The sequence below is a fragment of the Pseudorca crassidens genome, chromosome 13 (assembly GCF_039906515.1).
Source record: "Pseudorca crassidens isolate mPseCra1 chromosome 13, mPseCra1.hap1, whole genome shotgun sequence".
Taxonomy (NCBI): domain Eukaryota; kingdom Metazoa; phylum Chordata; class Mammalia; order Artiodactyla; family Delphinidae; genus Pseudorca; species Pseudorca crassidens.
The window spans coordinates 77,634,067-77,654,981 of record NC_090308.1 but is presented as its reverse complement, the minus strand read 5'-3'; the positions used below and the strand labels follow the sequence as shown (position 1 = coordinate 77,654,981).

The 20,915-nt window shown below is 39.8% G+C and overlaps 1 long non-coding RNA gene across 1 annotated transcript in view; it reads right to left on the bottom strand.

Moving 5' to 3' along the window:
* The window catches only part of LOC137205069 (uncharacterized), a 39,971-nt gene extending 19,379 nt beyond the window's left edge, over positions 1–20,592 (bottom strand). Inside the window, exons 1-2 of the long non-coding RNA XR_010933989.1 lie at positions 20,230–20,592; positions 18,366–18,521 (exon numbers count right to left, since the gene is read on the bottom strand). This is a non-coding gene — a long non-coding RNA (uncharacterized lncRNA). The remainder of the gene's footprint in view (positions 1–18,365; positions 18,522–20,229) is intronic.
* Positions 20,593–20,915: the final 323 nt, after the last annotated feature.

Genomic DNA, 20,915 nt, shown 5'->3' with positions numbered 1-20,915 from the left:
ACACAAACAGAGGAGATAACTTTTCCAGTTCTCTGATGTACTAGATCCATGGAGCACATGGACACAGTTGGCATTATAGCCTACTATCTTATTCCCTGTGTGCTGAATTGAACACGCTGTCCTCTGCCCCAAATTATCAACTCTTTCCCATTCATGGTTAGTCTGAATACTTTCACCTAGCCGCAGAGCCCACAGCTGCCAGAGCTGCATACAGGCACACCCTCATATTCTTAAAATGGACGTACTTAGAAATTTCAGAGCTCCTTTGCTTAATGTCTCAAGATTTTCTGCTGTCAGCCTGTCTGTTCAACTTTAAAATAAGCTTGTTCCCGTAATTGTTCAGGTTTTAAAAGCGTGGGTGTGCCTAAAATCTGGGACACGGTTCACAAGCAACTTCAGTCATTCATTTTTGCATTAACTCATTGTCATTTGTTCTAATTAGGGCCTTGTTTCAATTTGGATGAAGGTAGAAATCTCCCAAAAGGAAGAAGCATGTGGAGAGAGAGACACTTAACCAAGGTTCGCACAACATGATCTTTTCCTTTTCCACAGTCATTCTTTACTTCCCATTGGTTTTGTCTGGTTAACGCCTTTACACAAGGCAGGTACTGCAGTCTTTCCTAACTGAACGTGATGAAACCATTCTTAGTGATCAGATCCCTTCTCTCTTACAACCAGGCCACCATGGTGGCTGAAAGGTAGGGTCAAGTGTGAAAGCGGGGGTTGTCTGTGACAGAGGCTCCCTCAGTTCACTTCAACTGAAGATACTTGTGGTCCAGCTGGAACTGCCACCCCCAGGAGACTGCCAATCCTTCTGTCTGCACATGTGCTCAGCTCTCATCTCACACTCATTGTTCACTTCTTCTTCTATGACCTTAGTTAACTAGCTGCTTCTCCAACTGCCAAACCACCTCATTAGACACTGGCCAAGCCACAGCTGGACACATTTGAGTCAATAGCCTGAGTCTGATGCAGCACAGGTCTGCCTCTGAGCCTGGGGATGAGTGTAGTCAGTTCAGCAAGATTGAAAATAGTACATGGTGAGTACCCACTCTGGCAGATGCAGCGCAGGTCGCCAGGCTCCAAAGCTTGATAAAAGGTTTTATAATGTAGCATGCCCCACAAGACAGTATTTTCCACTCAAGTTTTGAGCCACATCTTCTTGGTTACCCTTGACTTTTATACAACTGATTTTCGGCAAAACTCAAAATGCTGGTTTTGGTGGATGAAGTCCCAATTCTGTTTTCTTATTTTGACAACTTGCATTTTCAGTAGCCGGTCTATTGAATTCTTCTAACTGACTCTAAGACTTAGCTCTTCTGGTACGTAAGAAGAATTCCAGATCTGTAAGGCGGGGAGGTGAAACTACACAAAAGCAATACTGCATTTTTTAGCTAGCTTCCTCAAAAAACAGACCCCTTTACCAGAAAAAGAAGATTATACTAAGAAATTCATGAGATGGCATGACAGGTAGGGAACTCAAGGGTCTTCAGTTAAAAGGTTTATGGATAGAATTATGGATTATGGAGGCTATGCCCTCCCTACACCAGGGCACTTGCCTGGAATAACTGCCCTTCTTCAGTGCTTTCAGATACTGTAGGAGTGAGAATGCAAGTGGAAACCGATGTTTTGCTAAGTTGACTCTCAGGACAGTTTTCTCCCCTCTGGAGGTGTGTACATGTGTAGAGCCTGGGTCCACATTTACTGCTGAAGAGATCATCCCATTTATGTAACCAGCTGTTTCGATAAATGTCACAGATTTTATATATAATTACAAAAAAGGAGTTAGAGAACTTCAGTCCCCTAAGGAAAGCAGAATATGTCTTTATTATTTAAAATGTGATCCCCAGACATCAGATATGTTAGGGTTAGCCACAAAACAAACAGATTCAAAAGAAGACAAAATCAACTAGGTAAAATGAGTGATGCCAGGTGAAGAAAAGAAGGAACAAGGCAATTCTATAATCTGGACTATTAGTTAGATGTTGACAAATTAAAGACAATTCTCTTGGATTTCAGAAAGTCACATTCATTTCTATTTCCATATTTCTTATATTAGAGCACAGCTTAAGGCTGCACAGGTTGTTCACCGCACAAATCTAGGGAGTGCAATTCATATAGACAATACTCATATGAATCATATTATAGAGATAAGACCCTAGGAACTGTGCAGGGCAGCAGCTCTGCCTTCCAGTCTGTGTAGCATAAGAACAATAGCGTTAAAAGACACTTGTCTGCTTACAGGTTCCTCTCTCTTCTATGGCTCATTTGATACAGTATTTCTTTATAATTCATGGGAATTTAAGTCTTCCTAGCTTGCCCAACACCTAAACAAAAAAACAGAAGTTGAAGTCAGTTCCTCACCCAAAGTCACACCTCTTCCAAGGTGGCCCACATCCAATGATTAATTGATGGAGAGACAAAGGCTTGGTCCTCTCCTCTACCTCGAGACAGCTCAGAAAGGCCATCCCATCGTAAGAACTTTGTCACTGTCAGCTGAGGTCTCCATTGTGGCTACATCAAAGCTCGATTTCTTCCTCTCTCCTAACCCTAACCCTAACCCTTCTTTCCTTCCCTTCCATGGATGTTGATCTCAAGAGCACCCCCCAGTAAACCTCCTACACACGAATTTCATCACAGATTCTGTTTCTGGGGGAACCCAAGTTGAGGTATCCTTGAATTCCAAATCCCATGCTCTCTTTACCGAATTGCACTTGACACCCTCATGAAGTTTGTCTGTAGTAGATTTGGAACAACTCAATCATACATAGAACAGACAGGCCCTTTTCTGTTCACACCTCCTTAATTCTTCTCATCCCCAGACATCGCTTTTTCATCACTGATTCTTGAAATCCCCTTAACAATGCAAAATTATCCATTCTACAGAGTATATTTTTATGACAATACCTACAAAGGGTAACACAATAAAAAGTGACTACAGTGCATGATGTGCAGGCCGAAGTTCAGGGATCCTGCTACTGGAAGTGTATGGGGATAAGATGAATGATAATACAATCTACCTGATAAAATAAATCTATGTGTAATCCGGTCATTGTTAGCTCTGTGTTGCATCTACACACTCAGCAGACACGTTTGTGCATAAGGGTCAATGTCTCATAGACTTACTTCCTCTGCCCTCTCTCATGCCTCAGCTCCCTGGACAACAGGTTTAATGTCTCTCTTATTCGTGAAGATTCAATCATGCCTCTTATATAGCATTAACATATGACAACATAAAGTCATAAGCTAGACAGATCTGCAAAAGCAACCAGATTCAATTCCTTCCTAATTATTAGACAGAAACAAGACAGTATTCTCCTTGTCCTCCTAACGCAATAAGAAATGGAGGAGGGCTTCCCTGGTGGTGCAGTTGTTGGGAGTCTGCCTGCCCATGCAGGAGACACGGGTTTGTGCCCCGGTCCGGGAAGATCCCACATGCTGTGGAGCGGCTGGGCCTGTGAGCCATGGCCACTGGGCCTGCACGTCCGGAGCCTGTGCTCTGCAACGGGAGAGGCCACGGCAGTGAGAGGCCCGCGTACTGCAAAAAAAAAAAAAGAAATGGAGGAAACAAACCCCAGACGTGACCATTGTTCCTCGTACACTCACTTCTCTAATTATAGGTAGAGAGAGGAATGTGTAGCCTGAAGAATGGGAAAAGTTTTATCATCCAGTGTCCTCACACAAATAAGGATACATGCACAAGATCACACATACACACACACACACACACACACACACACACACACACAATCCTACTGATCCCTTGTAAGCCTCTGTTGTTGTTGCTATTGTTTACCTAATTATAACTTTGTAGCAGTCAATGTACATCAAATCATACTGTGACAAAAACCAACCCCAGTGGCTTGCACCATAAAGTAAATATTCACTCAAACTACCTGTGCATCACAAGACTTCTCCACCTTGTCTTCATTCCAGGACCCAGGCTGAGGGAATGGCTCTGATTGGTTTTCTTCTACATATTTAGTAATATATTGATATTGTGTGAAATAGAAGAATGTGTTTAAGTTTCTTCATAGGTACCTGGCAGAGGAAGCAAACCGATGATTTTTTATTTTAAAAAACTGGAAAACTGAATAATAAAAGGCTTTCTTAGCCATATTTTACCACATATAAAAAATAAATTTCTGTTTTCTAGGTTGAAGACTTTTTTTTGTTTTGTTTTGTTTTGTTTTGTTTTGTTTTGTTTTTTTGGTTTTGTTTTTTTTTAATTTTTTTTATTTATTTATTTTTTTTGAAGACTTTTTATTTCCTTAAGGATTTAGTCTAGAAAGACATACTGTCCACTTGGAAGGAAGGATAAGGTAAATCTGCACTCCTTTGTCCTATCACTCATGGCCAAGGTAAATGTGATTATTCAGGTCACTATGAGGTTATAACTTAGAAAGATTATCATCTGCCATCTTTGTTCCTGATTCTTTTGTCCAAGTTTGACTCACAAACCAGTTACAAACCTCCTCTGACCTCACACCTGCTGAGGGAAGTGCGTCAACCTGACCAGTCTTGGCCATAGTCAGTGACCTCTCTAAAGAAAACCGAAAAACAAAAACAATGAAACAAAACAAAACTTGAAAATAGTACTTCAATAACAGTTTCAACTATTATCCTGATGTTCTGGCTTCTACTGAAAATCTTGCTTAAGATTATCTTAATTTCAGATTTGGGGGGTTTTCCCCCTAAAAAAACTATCTCCTGGTTCACCTCTGTCCCATACTCCATTTTGTCAGCAAGTAGCCACATAGGAGGGCGAGTTATTACAGGAAGACAGAAAAAAAGACCAAACAGGAAAGCAGCTAAGAAAAGAGTAAGAAGAATAAATGGCTTGAATGGGTATTCTGTGAAAATTTTTCAGTGTTAAGGACCATGTTTTGATGGAGAAGTTGAAACAGGAAGCAAATACTCATTCTTAAGAGGAAGTTTACTGTCCTAGCTACATAAAGACCACACCTGGGACTTTAGCAGGGAAAAGCGATACATGAGTAAGACCGTTATTCCAATCACTTGAATGACCTCAGGCATAAAAGTTACAGAAGCCACCACATCTTGATCCAAGTACTGCAAGTTGCCAAGAGTGCTGCCCCAGCCTTGACAACCTAGATTGCTGGAAGTAACTAGTCACTAGTAACTAGTCACTTCTTTGGATTCAGATATTTTAGGGCCATTTGTCTAGTCTTAATATAATTATATTATTTTAAAGAAAGAAACAAACAATGTTTAGTTATTTTTTTCTACTGTTTATTAAAGCCTTAAGATGAAAGAAATATAATATTTCCTAGAAAATAAGAAAGCAATGTCTGGGCTCAGCAGCAGTACAAAGGGGCCCCCCGGGAAGACTGAAACCCACTGCCCATAATCTCCATCAGCCTCTCCCAAAGCACCTCAAATATGTGTTCAATTTGAAGAAAATGCTGTGTCTGTTCACAAATGTAGCTTCACAGCACATCTCACAGATTTCCCTTCCAATCAGATTACCCATCCTAATTTCCTTACACAAACTCTGCATCGGCCAGACCACAGGCCTCTCCCGACCCTGAGCAGAGCCAAAGACAGCTCCACATATGGAAGCTCTGGAGAGCAGGAGGGTGGCATTTGGTATCTGGCAAGCTAAGTTGGGAAACTTAAGGAAACACAAATTGGGGAAGGCAGCATTGCAGTTCATGGCTGTATCAAAACAGGCTTCGTGGAAGCAATGGCAACAAGAATTCCAAACTAGCTGATGGAGAAAAGCACCAGCCAGAGCAACAGGAAAGTTTGTGACTGGGAGGAGGATTATGTACTCAGAGCAAGGCCCCAACCAGGATTAGAGGTTCAGAGAACAGAATCAAACGCCCTGGGAAGAGGACAAGCATTACGCAAGGCCCCAGCCGAGGAGGCCCGGCTCAGCTCGTGCCATTCCCAGCACAATCAAACTCAATTTTTGCCAAAGAGAAGACCCACCATACCAGGCCACGCCTGGCTTAGGAACTGAACTATGTCTGGGACTAAACACAGGCGCAAAATAGCGCTACCTCAGGAACTCAGGAAGAAGCAGCAGGGGACAATTTTTAAAACAATCTGTATCTTATGATGCATGTTCTAACAAAGTTCTCATGTAATAAAGCTTAACACCGTTGTAAAAATTTAAAATAGTTGGCTAATGTTATTTTGATTTTGCTAAGTTTTTAGAAAGAAAATACAAATGGTAGCATATATGTTGCAATAACTTTCATCTTAGAACAAATAGCTACTCTATTTCCTGTGTACTCTGAGAACATTACTCAGTAATCTGTTAATATATTAACACTCAAATTTGATCCAATGATTATATGCACAAGAAACAAACATTTCCACTTGTTTGACGTTATTCACCTGATGTTTAAAATTTAACATGTAGTTCCTCGTGTATATCAGCTGTCTATACGGCTCACTATAAATATTTAAACTGAACCACACTTGAACATCTCAAGTAGCTTTCCCCTGGGATTATGATCATGTACAGAAGCTCTAGATAAACACGATCCATCAATTCAACTGTGAGTAGAACAGAGACCTCTCTCAAGGGCTGAAAACAAGACCCACAATGAGAGAGGGGCAGGGGAGCCAAGGAAAAGTTGATGAGGAGACTGGCTAAAACATATCTCTGTTTTTACCATTTTTTTAATTATTAATTTATTAATTTTTGGCCGTGTTGGGTCTTTGTTGCTGTGCACGGGCGGTGAGCGGAGGCTACTCTTCATTGCAGTGTACGGGCTTCTCATTGCGGTAGCTTCTCTTGTTGCGGAGCACAGGCTTCAGTAGTTGTGGCTCACGGGCTCAGTAGTTGTGGCCACACAGGCTTAGTTGCTCCACGACATGTGGGATCTTCCTGGACCAGGACTCAAACCCGTGTCCCCTGCATTGGCGGGCAGATTCTTAACCACTGCACCACCAGGGAAGTCCCTGTTTTTACCTTTACGAGTCACTTTTCATATACAAATGTGAAGTCTCTTTCAGATGGGACTGTGCCCCTCTTATGGCTTAAAGATACTAAAGACAGAGGAAATAACTTGTGTCTCATGTTCCATGTTGGCTTCTGTGGAAATTTATTGGTTCTCAAAAAAAGAAAAGAAAAGAAAATCAAACATACTTTGTATCTATCAGGTTTACAGAGCTGTGAATAGATTTGAGCCTTCTTCCATGTTGATAGCTCTACAGTGTCAGCAAAGTTCCTTGGAAACACATAAGCTTGCAGTCCTAGGAATAAGGGATACTCAAACCATCAGGGAATTCCAGCATGCAAGGGGATTCAGATGCCTGTGTCCAGACCCACTAGATGTCACTGTGTGTGGGAGTACATCTGAGTTAGACTGATACATGCAGAAGAGGAGAGACATCACAACATACAAAAGAGAAAACCACGAGAGGACAGAGGTAGCGATTGACATGTGCGTCTACAAGCTAAGAGAAAGGTATGAAACAAACTCTCCCCTAGAGACTTCAGCAAGAGCTTGGCCCCTCCAACACCTTGGTTCTGGACTTCTAGCCTCAAGAACTGTGAGAGAATAAATGTCCATTGTTTTAAGCCTCCTAGTTTGTGGTACTTTGTTACGGTAACCCCAAGAAACTAAAACAGCCCAGCCACTTCTAGACCAGGCTACCTGACCAGCAATGCCCCAACTGAACACACTCTGCCTGTTCAGCAATGTCCAGACTTCCTTGCTGCCTGGAATACTGATAAATGCTCTTTTCAACAGCTACCACTAATTTTTACCAAGAAGTTCCAGTTACTTTTTCCACTTCTGGCTCATTCCAAAGAGTTCAAGAGGTTTATGAAATGTTTGGAAAACTAGAGGTTTCTTTTTACAAAAGGAAAAAGAACTCTCTCATCTTAAACCTCTCTCCCAGAATGACCTTAAAAGGCTTGAAATTGTAGGTTATTATGGGTACTTAAAAGCCCCTATTTGAAGACTTGTTTGGGGACTGTCTCTTCTGCGGATCACACTGGGGAAAGGACACGAGACATTCCTGCTGTACGTTGGCCTCTCAATTGCCGTCTTCTAGGTCTATCCCAGAAACAACAGTCAGGGCTTTCTCTCAGGGAATTAGGAAAGTAAGAATCATATTCTCCAGTTAAAACCACTGGCCTAGCAATTGACTCAGAGTATAGACCATAGTTCTCTTCCCATATACCTGTGATCTGAGTCAAGACATTTATTCTCTCTGGATAAATTTATGACTTATGATATGTTGAAAGCATATGTTGAAATGCTCTTTATCAGCTCCCTTGCACCAGTAAAATCTGATCATTCCACACCTTGCTTGGTCAATTCCTTACCCTCATGTCTTCTCACCTAAATTAGAGCATTAAACGTGTCTTTCTCCAGCACTGCTGCAGACATTTTATTCAAGAGCTTGGCGGGCTCTTCAGGCCTCTGTAACTTCTCTGACTTGTATTAGAAGACTGAAGTTCTTACACTTTGCGATGTGTGCCTGTGGCTTTATCTCCCAGCTATTGTCAGCATGAATGGAAATCACATTTGTATTGCCCTTCAGTCTCAACAACCTGATTAAAAGGTTTGGGATACAGTGGCAATCCTGGCCATCCCTTCCTTCACCTAAATGAGTAATTCAGGGGAGATGTTATTTGGGAGAAGTGGTGGGTGGAATGGAACCAAGAGGAATGAGAAGCCCACACTAAAGCTGTCTCCCACATGCAAAATTTTGGGGTGAACTTCTTCGAAAATGAGAGAATTTGGAAGAGAGATGTACATGTAGTAACATTAGCAATCCTTATTGCTATGCATATGGTATGAATATGCATACCATTCCTCTTCACAAACTGTGCTTAAAATTTGATCTAAATGAGCTGTTTAGTCCAGAAAAATCTGAGAGCCCAAGCCCAATTTCTGGGATATAGCAGTCTACTAACAAAATTCCAGCCAAAAGAAAAAGCCAGAGATGGTTCCCTGGGAACTAATATTCTCTTCCTTTTTTATTGCAGAGTTGCACTGACCAAGATTACAGCCACTAGCCACACATGACTATTTAAGCCTTAAATTTAATCAACATTAAATAAAATTTAAAATTCACTGTTTTAGTCTTGGTAGTCACACTTTGAGTGCCCAAGAGTCCCCTACGTCTAGTGGCTCCTTATTGGACAGCACAGACAGGCTTCATCTAGAAGACGCTTCCAACAATGAGTTCATAAGGGGTTCTCAGCCTTACATCACCACGTATAGCATTCTTTCATTTAAAAAAAATTTAAGCTTACAATTCACAATAGTATAATTATGTATCACATTTTCTTCCTAACTAGAAAAATATGGAAGCAATTTGTTTATCATATTTCTCATTTTAAATATGTTTTTCTCCAATACTATTCTATTCCCTTAGAAAATAAATGTCCAAGATCATTGTAAAAACAGCTGTCTTGGCACTTTACCATATAATGAACTTGAGTCTACTGTCTTTGTGTTGGAATATATAGGTAATTTGGTTTTTAAATGTAAGATATTCTGGAAATATAATAAAGTACCATGAAATTAATAAATTTTCAATAAAACACTTCCCCCAGATGTTTATAATTTCAATACTGTTTGAATTTTTAAAAGAAGGGTTTTTTTTTAAATATAGACACACATCAGTGAAGAGCTATGAAAAATTTTATGGCTATCATAAAATAAGACAATATTTATATACATGTCATCTATGTACCATCCCAATTTCTGTTGACTATATGCTTTGCACCTCACCATACTTTGAACTTTATAATAGAGCCATGCTAACAATATTCTGATGATACAGACATTCCCAAGTCAGTTTCAATTCTAAGAAGCAGTAACAATTCTATTTCTAGGTTGTTGGTTGTATTAGCTAAAATCTATATGAAGAAAATGTAAGCACCTCTCCCTACTAAACATGAAAAAATGAATACTATCTAGTAAATAAATGTCACTGATCTGAACTAGGTTTAATTTTTCCTCTGTAACTTTCATTAAAAAGTTAGAGAGGTGGGGCTTCCCTGGTGGCGCAGTGGTTGAGAGTCCGCCTGCCGATGCAGGGGATGCGGGTTCGTGCCCCGGTCCGGGAGGATCCCACATGCCGTGGAGCGGCTGGGCCCGTGAGCCATGGCTGCTGAGCCTGCACGTCCGGAGCCTGTGCTCCGCAACGGGAGAGGCCACAACAGTGAGAGGCCCGTGTACCGCAAAAAAAAAAAAAAAAGTTAGAGAAGTGGCTGGGACATAGTCTGCAAGGAAACCACAGATACATCAATATAGGTCATGCTAGTGTGCTTTTTGCCACATGTGGAATGTATGCTTAGAAATTCTGTTGAACTAACTTTCATAGTGGTTATCTACATGGTTTTTTTTTTTTTCATTAAAATGCACGGTTTAAAGTATCACACATATGGAAGACATTTTAAACTACAGGAGAGGTTCTTTACAGATAGAAATATATAATAAAATATTTTTCTTTTCATCTAAAATGATATTGTCTACGGTATAGCACAGGGAACTCTACTCAATATTCTTTAATAACCTACATGGGAAAAGAATATGAAAAAGAATGGGTATAATTATATGTATAACTGAAGTACTTTGTTGTGCACCCGAAACTAACACAACATTGTAAATCAACTATACCCCAATATAAAATAAAAATTAAATTAAAAATAAAAAATAATAAAATGATATTGTCAAAATACAAAACACAAAATCACCTTACTTAAAAAGAGAACATCAAGAATACAGAAGAGGGGCTTCCCTGGTGGTGCAGTGGTTGAGAGTCTGCCTGCCGATGCAGGCGACGCGAGTTCGTGCCCCGGTCCGGGAAGATCCCACATGCCGCGGAACGGTTGGGACCGTGGGCCATGGCCTCTGAGCCTGAGTGTCTGGAGCCTGTGCTCCGCAACGGGAGAGGCCACGACAGTGAGAGGCCCGCGTACCGCAAACAAGCAAACAAAAAAAAGAATATAGAAGACAACATTTTTAAATATCACTGCTAATCAAACTCTATTGAGTAAATTAAATGTGTCAGAAAGGTCTTTTCATGATCTGAGGCTATGCTTCTCAAACTTTAACATGCATGTGAATCACCCAAGGACACTTTAAAATGCAGATTCTGATTCAGGAGGTCCAGGGTGAAGCCAAAGGAAATTACATGTATAACAAGTTTCCAGGTGAAGCAAGTGCTATTGTTCCTTCTCACCTTGAATAGCACTCGTCTGAAGAGTATTTTTATCAGCAACGATCACAAGCAAGACCCTCTCCTTGTGGACTTTATGACAGAGTAACTTATTTTCGAATTTCACAATTAATTTCAAAATTAAGATCTCAGTTTATCAGTGTGGATGGACAAGAGAGTGGCCCATATTTGTGATTTAAGGGCCATTAGAACAAACTGCTCCCAAGAAAGAAGAAAAAAAGATACCAATCGTAGAGGATGGCGTGTAATCATCAGAAATTGAGTTATTTGGCCTAAAGTAGTTTTTTTTTTCAAACTTGCCCCAAAATATTAATTCCTTAGGTAGTTATTTAAAATATAGATTCCCAGAGCCCATCCTGGACCACCTAAGCCTGAATCTCCAAGGATGGGATTAGAAGGTTGAACAGCCTTGAGTATTTCTTGCCATCAGGCAGGTTTGGGAAACAAAGGATTGCTTCCTCAGGAGTTTTATTTAAAATGCAAATGCCACGGAGAAAAGTCACCTTGTAAAATGGTCTCAGTCATAACCTATCCAACTGCATTTCTTGTGACAATTAAGATTAGACCTGTTGGGAAAGAAATTTGGATAAGGAGATGAATAGGTCATTTTGCAGTGCTGTCAGGGGAAAGCTAGACTGGGTTAGGTGTCTAGGGTGAACTTTCCTAAGCAAACAGATTATGAGAAGTGGGGAAAGAGAACATGGAAACCATAGCTCTCCTTTACTAAGAGCTTATTAAGTGCCCAGCACCATTTTTAAATGTCACGTTCAATAACGCCTTTCACCCTCACAGTGTCAATAGAAGGTGTGTTCTACTTTTAGCCCCATTGCACACGTGAGGAAACAGAGGCAAAGCAGCTAGAAAATGGCAGAGCCAGTTTTCAAACCTAGGCAGTCTCGCTCCATAGCCCACACTTTTATTCATCATGTTAAATTCCCCCCCAGATATCTTCTGATGCTCAAGGCCAACCGTCTTATCTGGGTTAGTATCTGAGGAAGGAGGTGACTTTGAGCCAGTCACAATATCACCACAGTGACATTTTGGGGTCAAAATCAATCAAATATTGCCCATTTCATACAACTCAATCTACATCAAATGTTTTAGTCAACATTTGAGTATTCCTTCAGCACTCGCTTTCTGCTCTGTCCTGCACTAGTTATAACTGTGTTCTAAGGTATATCAAGCCCTCCTCTGCCTACGAGCGCTGACACTCTAGGTGGACAGACCGCAAGGGGATTAGCAGAGTCAAATGGCTGTTTAGGGCTTCTGTGATTGAGACCCACACAATTTCTGAGCCTTTAACCCGTTACCATTCTCTCTCCCAAAGAGTTCCACTCTCCTTCTAGAAGTCAATAGCACAAAGGAAGATGACCAGTTTCTCCCTAAAGGCTTTCTCGAATAAAAGAAAGGCAGAATTCTACCTTCAAGTAATAAAGAGTGCTCAGCATGGCATACCATCGCAGAGTTTGCAACCCATCAGTTATTAACTAGAAATATGTTTTAGTTAGCCTACACAGTACTTTTTTTAAAAACCAACTTGAATTAAATTCCAATGTTTCAAATGTGAGAGATGTCTTTACATGAACGACTGGACTTCTGGCATGTCCATGTCTCCCTGTGACAACAGATGGTGGCAGCTGATTGGCAGGGGGAGCTTTCAGACCTGCGGTCCCCTCCCAGCCCTGCTCCTCACCAGCCCCCTTGTCTCCTATACCTGCAGTGATTTTGAGCCATTGGAGTTTGAATCTCCCTGTTCTACTTCCCCTTCCTTAACGTCTTGTGTCTCCCAGAAGAGCCTTGAGCAATTCCATCGAGTTACCCTCCGAACAACACCTCCAGGGACTGTTCACAGGAAGATGAAAGATGTAGGGACACAGGCTTTGGAGGAAGACTGACTAGAGTTCTAAGACCTCAGGAAATGTCTCGTGTGATAGCAGTTTCGCTCCCAGGTGAGTCACAGAGACAACCTTGTCCACGAGTCTTTTCCATTTGATCTTTTCATAATTCTGTCTTATTCTCCCCTCACTTCTTCAGTTTATTTAGATCTTTGTTGAACCTGGAAAGTGCTTTACTGTTTCATCTTTCATCTTATTCTCCCGCCAGGACAGAATGTTTTCCCTGCCATGCATTTGGCCTAGGTTGGGAGTTACTCCTTCTCAGCATTACCAATGGTATCTTTAGTTTACTCAAGACTATTCAGAATCAGCAAGATGTCAAATGTATCTGTAAAGTGGAAAAGTTATTCTTCAATTTTTGTTTGTTTGTTTGTCAGTTCCACTGGGGCTGCACGTTCTTAACAGAACCTATGATGAGATTACAGTCTGGCTGGCACTGTGCTGAACGTTTTTACCTATGAAAAGGAATTTGTGTTTTCTACACTATCCTTGAATTATTTTCTATGCGTGTTTCTCCACCTAAATATAAAGATCCTTATGGGCAGAGATGATTCTTCTATATCTTCCGTGCATCACTGGGTGCTTAAAGTAGTATTAGGCCCATCACAGGCCTCAAATAAATACTTCTTGGTCACTGACTCAGTTTTTTTGTTTTTGTTTTTGGTTTTTTTGCAGTACACGGGCCTCTCACTGTTGTGGCCTCTCCCGTTGCGGAGCACAGGATCTGGACGCGCAGGCTCAGCGGCCATGGCTCACGGGCCCAGCTGCTCCGCGGCATGTGGGATCCTCCCGGACCAGGGCACGAACCCGTGTCCGCTGCATCGGCAGGCGGACTCTCAACCACTGCGCCACCAGGGAAGCCCTTGATACTCCATCTTAATGATCCAATCTGATTTTGAGAAGCATTTCCAAATATTTACTCTTTATATTTCTCATTTAGCTAAATTTCCATTTGGCCATGAAGTTTCTACTCTCTATATACAGTGATTTTAAATTTACATCTAGGAAATAACATTTAAAGTCATTAAATGTTATTAAAAGTTATTAAACACGGATGTGGAGTGGATATCGGGGTTATGCTTTCCACCTAAAGCGCACCTTCAAAGGTCTAAGTTTATTAACATCACCTTTCATGAGGTTTGCCCAACTAGAGTCAACAAGTCTTTACTGAGTCCACCCCTTGGGCAGGGCATTTAGCACTGGGTCCTGGGGAAAGGGCAGTGAGTATCACACAACCCCTCCCCTCAAGGACCTTCCAGCTGAAAGGGTTTATCTTATTTATACAGTTGATGTCTTCCTCTATGCCAGAATTTATTTTTCTGAAAAGAAAAGTCATCATTCAGTGACTGAAGTAAAGAATCATGATGGAGATAGACGTGTAACTAAGTACAAGAAGGAAAAGACAGAGTGTCTCAGAAAACACTGACTTGAAGCCTGCCCTTCACTAGCCTATACGCACTAGAAGGATTTCCAGTGGTACCAAATGCTAGCCCTGTCAGGACCTTCTGGGAATATAAACTTTCTTTTAATCCCTACTGAAAGAGGAAAAATTCTGTTTAGAAAAAGCTTGATTAATTTCAGTGTTCTAATCATGATTTTAGTCGAATGCATTATTATTATTACCGGGTATTCAAAAGTTTTTGGTGAAAAATCCAGTGGTGTCTTTGTGAGCTTGATTTCCTCAAAGTCCGCATATCATAAACTTCTTGAGGAAAAGTAAAGAACAGAGTTTTGTCTTGCCCACAAATCTAGCACAGTGTGCAGCCTGCAGCAATACCTCAATAGGGGATAATTTATAGAAGATGGTAGTGGTTTTTCAGCCAAAAAGTAATCTAAAGTGGACCTGCTGGTTCCAAGGATATGCTCATTGAAAATTTAATAACTATAGATACCCTAACCCCAAGAAAGGTGGTACCAATTTACATTTTTCACTAACAGGGAAAAAGTGTACATTTCCTCAAATCCTCACCAGTGCTCAGTTTTGTTAGTCTTTCCACCCTTTGCCAATCTAATCAATAAAGCATTATAATTCAATGTCCTTATTTGCATGGCATAGTGTAAGGTTGATCATAATTTTGTGTCTCTATTGGTCTATTGTTTTTCCTTCTGTGAATTGTCTGTGTTTTTGTACATGTTATTAATGATATGTTTAACTTTCTGCCTATTGATTTTATTATAGTTTTTGCAGATATTTTTGTAAATTTAGTGTGTATGTCTTTATTTTGGCTTTATGCCCCAGTGCTCACTAATAAAGAATTTTGCTGAGTAGAGGATAGTACTTGTATACCATGGAATATTACACAGCCATTAAAAATGATGATGTAGCTCTCTATTCATGAATACAAGCACATGTTCATTACACATTGTTGAGTTTACATGAAAACACAGTAAAGACTGGTTTGGGTTCTGTTACCTCATTTGTATAAAGTGTATGAATGTATGAGTAAGTGCTCAAAGGTCAGCATTTTCCATATTTTTGGGGTTTGTTTTCCAAAAAGGAATTCCAGTGTCATAAGTTTGGGAACTACTGTACGCTAAATTTTTCTTTGTGGTTCTCACAGCATAACCAGATAGTAAAAGTTCTGAGGAAGTTACAATAAAGAAATATGCTTAACATTGTTCAAAGTAGTATTTCTCAGACTTAATTTATCACTAAACCTTTCTCATTAAAACATAATATATTAACTGAACCAGGGTTCTGAGAGCACAGTTTGAGAACTGTAGCATGGAAAACCATTTGGAAGGACAGTCGCTAAAATGGTAGGAGACGTTATTGCTGGATACTGGAATATAGGTAACTTTTACTTTGTTATAATATTTTTCTTTAACGGTGGGATTTTTTACATGTATTATTTTACAGTTAAAATAAATAATAGAACCTTTTTCATTTTGAAAAATAAAAGGAAAACCTTAAAAGAAAACCAAATTTAGGGAACTTAAAAATAAATCACCATCAGTTTAACTGATTTGTCATAAGAAGTTTAATGACATTTGTTTTGTAAACAAAATGCTATCAGTATCATCTGGAATTGTTTTTCCAGTCACATGGGTGGATTTGGACTGTTTCTGTCCTACTCATTTCTCAGGTACTAGAGAATATGCATCTGTGTACTGATACCCTCAAATAGAGGTTCCCCAGCAAAGAGCAGTTATTCTACTAGGCCAGGGGATAGGAGATACAGAGATGAGGAAGGCCTGGGTTGACAGACAGCTGGCAGATTAGGGTTGTTTTGGGTTTTTTTTAACATCTTTATTGGGGTATAATTGCTTTACAATGGTGTGTTAGTTTCTGCTTTATAACAACAGATTGGGGTTTTTATGGACCAGAGTCCCTACTCCCGTGTTGATGTTCAGCATCTGTCCACTTCCTTAAGGACTATGTTTGTATAACCTTATCATAGTGATCGTGTTGTTTTAAGACAGGAGGAAAGCAGGGATATTATTCAAGGAAAACATGTCTTTGACTTTCTTCTTAAAATTAAAATGTCTCACTATTTTTATTTACATAAACTTTTTTCCAGTATTTGCTGAAAGTGCCTTCAAAAAACTTTCTAAAACAAACTTCAACTCAGATGAAAATGCAGTTGAGCTTGAATAACCTGAGTTCTTAGGGAGAATGTCTCTTCATCAGCTTCTATGAACAAAACCAAAGACACAATTTTGCAACAGATTTGGTCATATGGTGGCACTTACGGGCATTGCCTTCTTGGGCAAGCAGCAGCTTGGAAGGAGTCATGCTGATTCCAGCTAAAAAGGTTTTATTAAAAGTGTAGGCAAACTACAAATGGTATTCATATCAGAAGGGGTGCTGCCTAAGGCCTTAGGCACAAGAAAAGCACCGCAGGGTGCACCACAGTCTCATGACTCAAGCTTGGTCAAAGTCTTATGTCGGAGTCTTTCAAGGTTACTTCAAAAAAAATCTAAACATCTGGGGGGAACAATTGGTTCTGGACAAAGAAGATACTAGAGCTCAAATTTCAAACAAAACTAAGCTTGCACTTAAGGAAAGTCCAATTAATCAGGAGCCCATGACTCTGAGACAGAACTGTCAGCAGTAATACCAGGAGATCACCGCACATCCCTGGCATAGAGGAGTTTTCAGTGGGAACCATAACTAATTTTCATCAAGATGGCAGAATGTGTCAGCTCAGCCAACAGAGACTAACTAGCACAGTGCTGAGAAAATCATGGAATTTCACATTTACTGATTTCTAACCCAGATTAGGGAATGGAGTTCAGGAAGGATTCATGTTCACATTTTACTATTTAAGACAATTTGTATGTTCTTGAAGCCCAATGCTGCATCTGTCTGATTTTTTCCGTGGAAACGAAAGGTAATTTGTGACAATGAAGACATCTCAAACCTTCCTTAAGAAGCCTTCTCAGACTCCCCTCAGGGTTATTTATCCCTCTCTTGACTCTTTAATACTTTCCTGATATTTGTTTGGATCTGAGAGCATGGATCTAATTTTTCTTATCTCTGTCCCTCTATATACTTTTTTACAGTGAAAATAAAGGGAAACAACAGACATTGTAAATCAGAGGACAATGTTATTGAAGTTATTCTTCCCATCTCTAGGCAGAAAGTCACCTAATCTATTCAGAACTATGTTAGCTACATAATGGACACTCAAGAAAGATGCCTTACATACAACTAAAGTGACTCTTCTCCTTTGCAGGTGTATTTGTTCTGCTTTTTCTTAGATCGTAACCAATATTTGTAATACATTTGTATAGAACTGAATTATAGATAGAGTACACATTTTTTTAGCTTGAAGAGACTTCAGCAGATATCATATAATAATCATATAATCATATAATATATATATTATATATATTATATATATATTATATGATTATAATCATATAATCATATAATAATAATGAGTCAACACTTACACTGTACTAACAGCTTAGTAGTTATTATTCATGCAGTCCTCACAAAAATCAGACAAGCCTATTGTCATTTTACAGCAAAGAAACCAAAGCACAATGAGTTAAGAAGTATGCCGATAGTCATGTAATTAGCAAGCGACAAAATCAGGATTGGAATGTAAGGCTGTCTGGTCACACAGGCGGTACCCCCCCCAGAGCGTCCTCCTGTATTTCGGCTCAATTGCTCCGTTTACAAATAGACTCAGTGTGATTCACGGACTTCCTAAAATCAGAGAACAGGGTCTACATTCCTGAGCCCAAGATCAATACTCTTGTTTTCTAAATTTGAGTACAGCCCACCCAGCTACCTGCAAATAGATTCCCAGAGATGGACCATGATATTTATTTACAAACCTTTCAAAGAAGAGATTTAATAATTGACAGGAATGTATGACAGCCCGCACTGGCAAATCCTTCTTTTCATCCCATCTGGTCTCTGCTTCTCCACTGCCTTCACCCTCCAAGGACTGAGGACAGTCACGCTCTACAGAGCAGCCCTTCATGGGGAGCCTAACGGGGGCAGAAGAAGCAGGCCTGAGTCAGGCGACAGTGTATCTGAGTTTCAGTCCTGGACCTTCACTAACCAGCTTTGGAAACTTATGGAAAAGATTTAATCTCTTGTGGTATAATTCCTCACGTGAAAAATAAAAGAGTCAGATAGATTGCTTTAAAAAATGAAAAACCCTTTAGTTTTCAATAATTTGTATGACAGAGTGCCTAGCACAGAGTATAAGCGCTGGACAAATGTTTGTTGCACTAAATAAACTTTGGCCAGACATTCAGTGTTTTAATATTCTGTTTTTACACATTCTTGTCCTCTTTCAGTTGTTACTTATGTGGGCTCAGTTTTCCGGCTGGGACATCCTTCTGCAGACAAGAGAAGGCTGTAAATGCTGGTGGGAACCACTCAACGTTCCCAGTTGCTTCAGTGACACCAGTAACCACCCCTTATCTCGGAAAAATAACTGTGAATAATACTACTAATAATGCTCTAATCCAAATTTCCACCATGGTGATAATCAACTCATTTTCTAGACGCTTCAGAGAGTAAATGGTTTCCTTGAGATGATCCAAACTCTAGCGGTCCCCTACCTCTTATAACACGCTTAGCTAAATCCTAGGAATAAGTGTCCGGTTGGCACAGTGTGTGTGGATCACATGCCCACACACTGAATGTCCCCAGGGCGAGAAGAAGAATCTGGCCCCTTTGACAGTTGTACTAAGAGGGAAAACTGGGAACCCCATCATATCAAGGCCACTTATGATGGTAATTCCCCACCAGGAATTCAAGGCTCTCCTGCAAACAGAAAGGAATATTGGGAAACCAAAGAACAAACAAATGTGTACTCACAATATTAATGCATATATCCCTTCAGATTTTCTGTAACAAAGTCAAAGTGACTAATCATTTGCTATTTCTGATGTAATATGACTTGACATATTGTAGCCAGATTTAATAGATTACAATTTTCATGCTGAACCTGAGGATAAAAAGTTTGGACAGCACTGAAATATTCTTGCTAAAGAATCTGGCATGGCCCTTTTGTTCATTGTTTGCAGACTTTGCTTACAAAATAGTCCTGTTTGGAATTTCACAACCACATTAGTATATTAAAATGTGTGTATAATTCTGCACAAAAGAAACTTGTTTCACCTGGTATAATCCACATTTATTTAACCATGGAACAATTATTTTAGTTTTATTTGACCATCCTTTTTCACAAAATAAATATCATTTCAAAGAAGTGTTTAACAGGGAATGCATATCAAAATCATCTGTGGAATTTTTTAAAAAAATACATATGTAGCTCTCCCAACTCCAGTTGGTGGGGGGATAGAAGAAGGAATGGAAGATATTTGTATCTTTTAGATCTCTAGAAGTGACTCTCACTCCCAGTTGGAAATCAACCTCCTAGAGGAGGACAAGAGTCCTGTAGAACCCAGCGTGAGCCAGGCTCCCTGAGCTGATGTGTGGGAAATATTAGCCATTTTGCTCTTAATCATTCGAAACACAGATTCCAGCCCTTTTAGATCAAACATATGCTTAATAATCTGTATATTCTAGTGCTGTGCGTTAGAGGGTATACAAAATAATAGCTATTTTCTAGGTAACATGTATCCACAAAGGAAAGAAATCTGCAATAAAATATAACATTGCAAACTTGGATTGCTATTTCTCATTTAAAAGATCATCACTTGAAAATGTAAGGTGACTTACTCAGGTTGCTTCCTTCCAGATTGAGGCATATTAGAGTGAATTCTCAGGATTTCATGGACTCATCAGTATGGCTCCTGGGGAGTGCTGTGGGTTTAGGAACCTTGCCATGCCAGAATCATGTTTCTTTCCTTAGCTGTAACTCTTTGAAGCCTGAGTTTTGTCCCTTTCTGGTTTTGATCGCTGCTTTGGACTTTTTTGCCTAGTTTTTCCTTTGTTGTTGTTTATTCCATTACGAATTGGAGCAGGGAGATTCTACAAGGCAGCAGATACTTCATTTCAGTATCTTATCCAGAAACTGTCTCTTAAACGTAACTATGTTTATGAAATAATTTATATTTAATTTTATATTAGCTAGTTCTTTCAAACTCAATTACTTTGCTGAGATCTAGGCACAGAACTTCTTACACTTAACTAAACTGGAGGCGGTAAGAGCTCTCATTTGAAAGAGAAAAAACATGAAACCAGAAATGTGAGTCTCCTTTTTCCAGTCAGCTGTAATTTTGTTAAAAAATTGTGAAGCCATTCACCGATCACTGAGGGAATTTATTTTATTCCAGCTCTGTGATGTACATATCTTCTCTTTGCTGATGAGAGAAGTTAGAGGATGCAGAATACATATGACCCAGGCTGCTAAACTAAGGACTATTTTCTATGTTCTAGTGCAATTGAAATTATTTTCTGTTGTG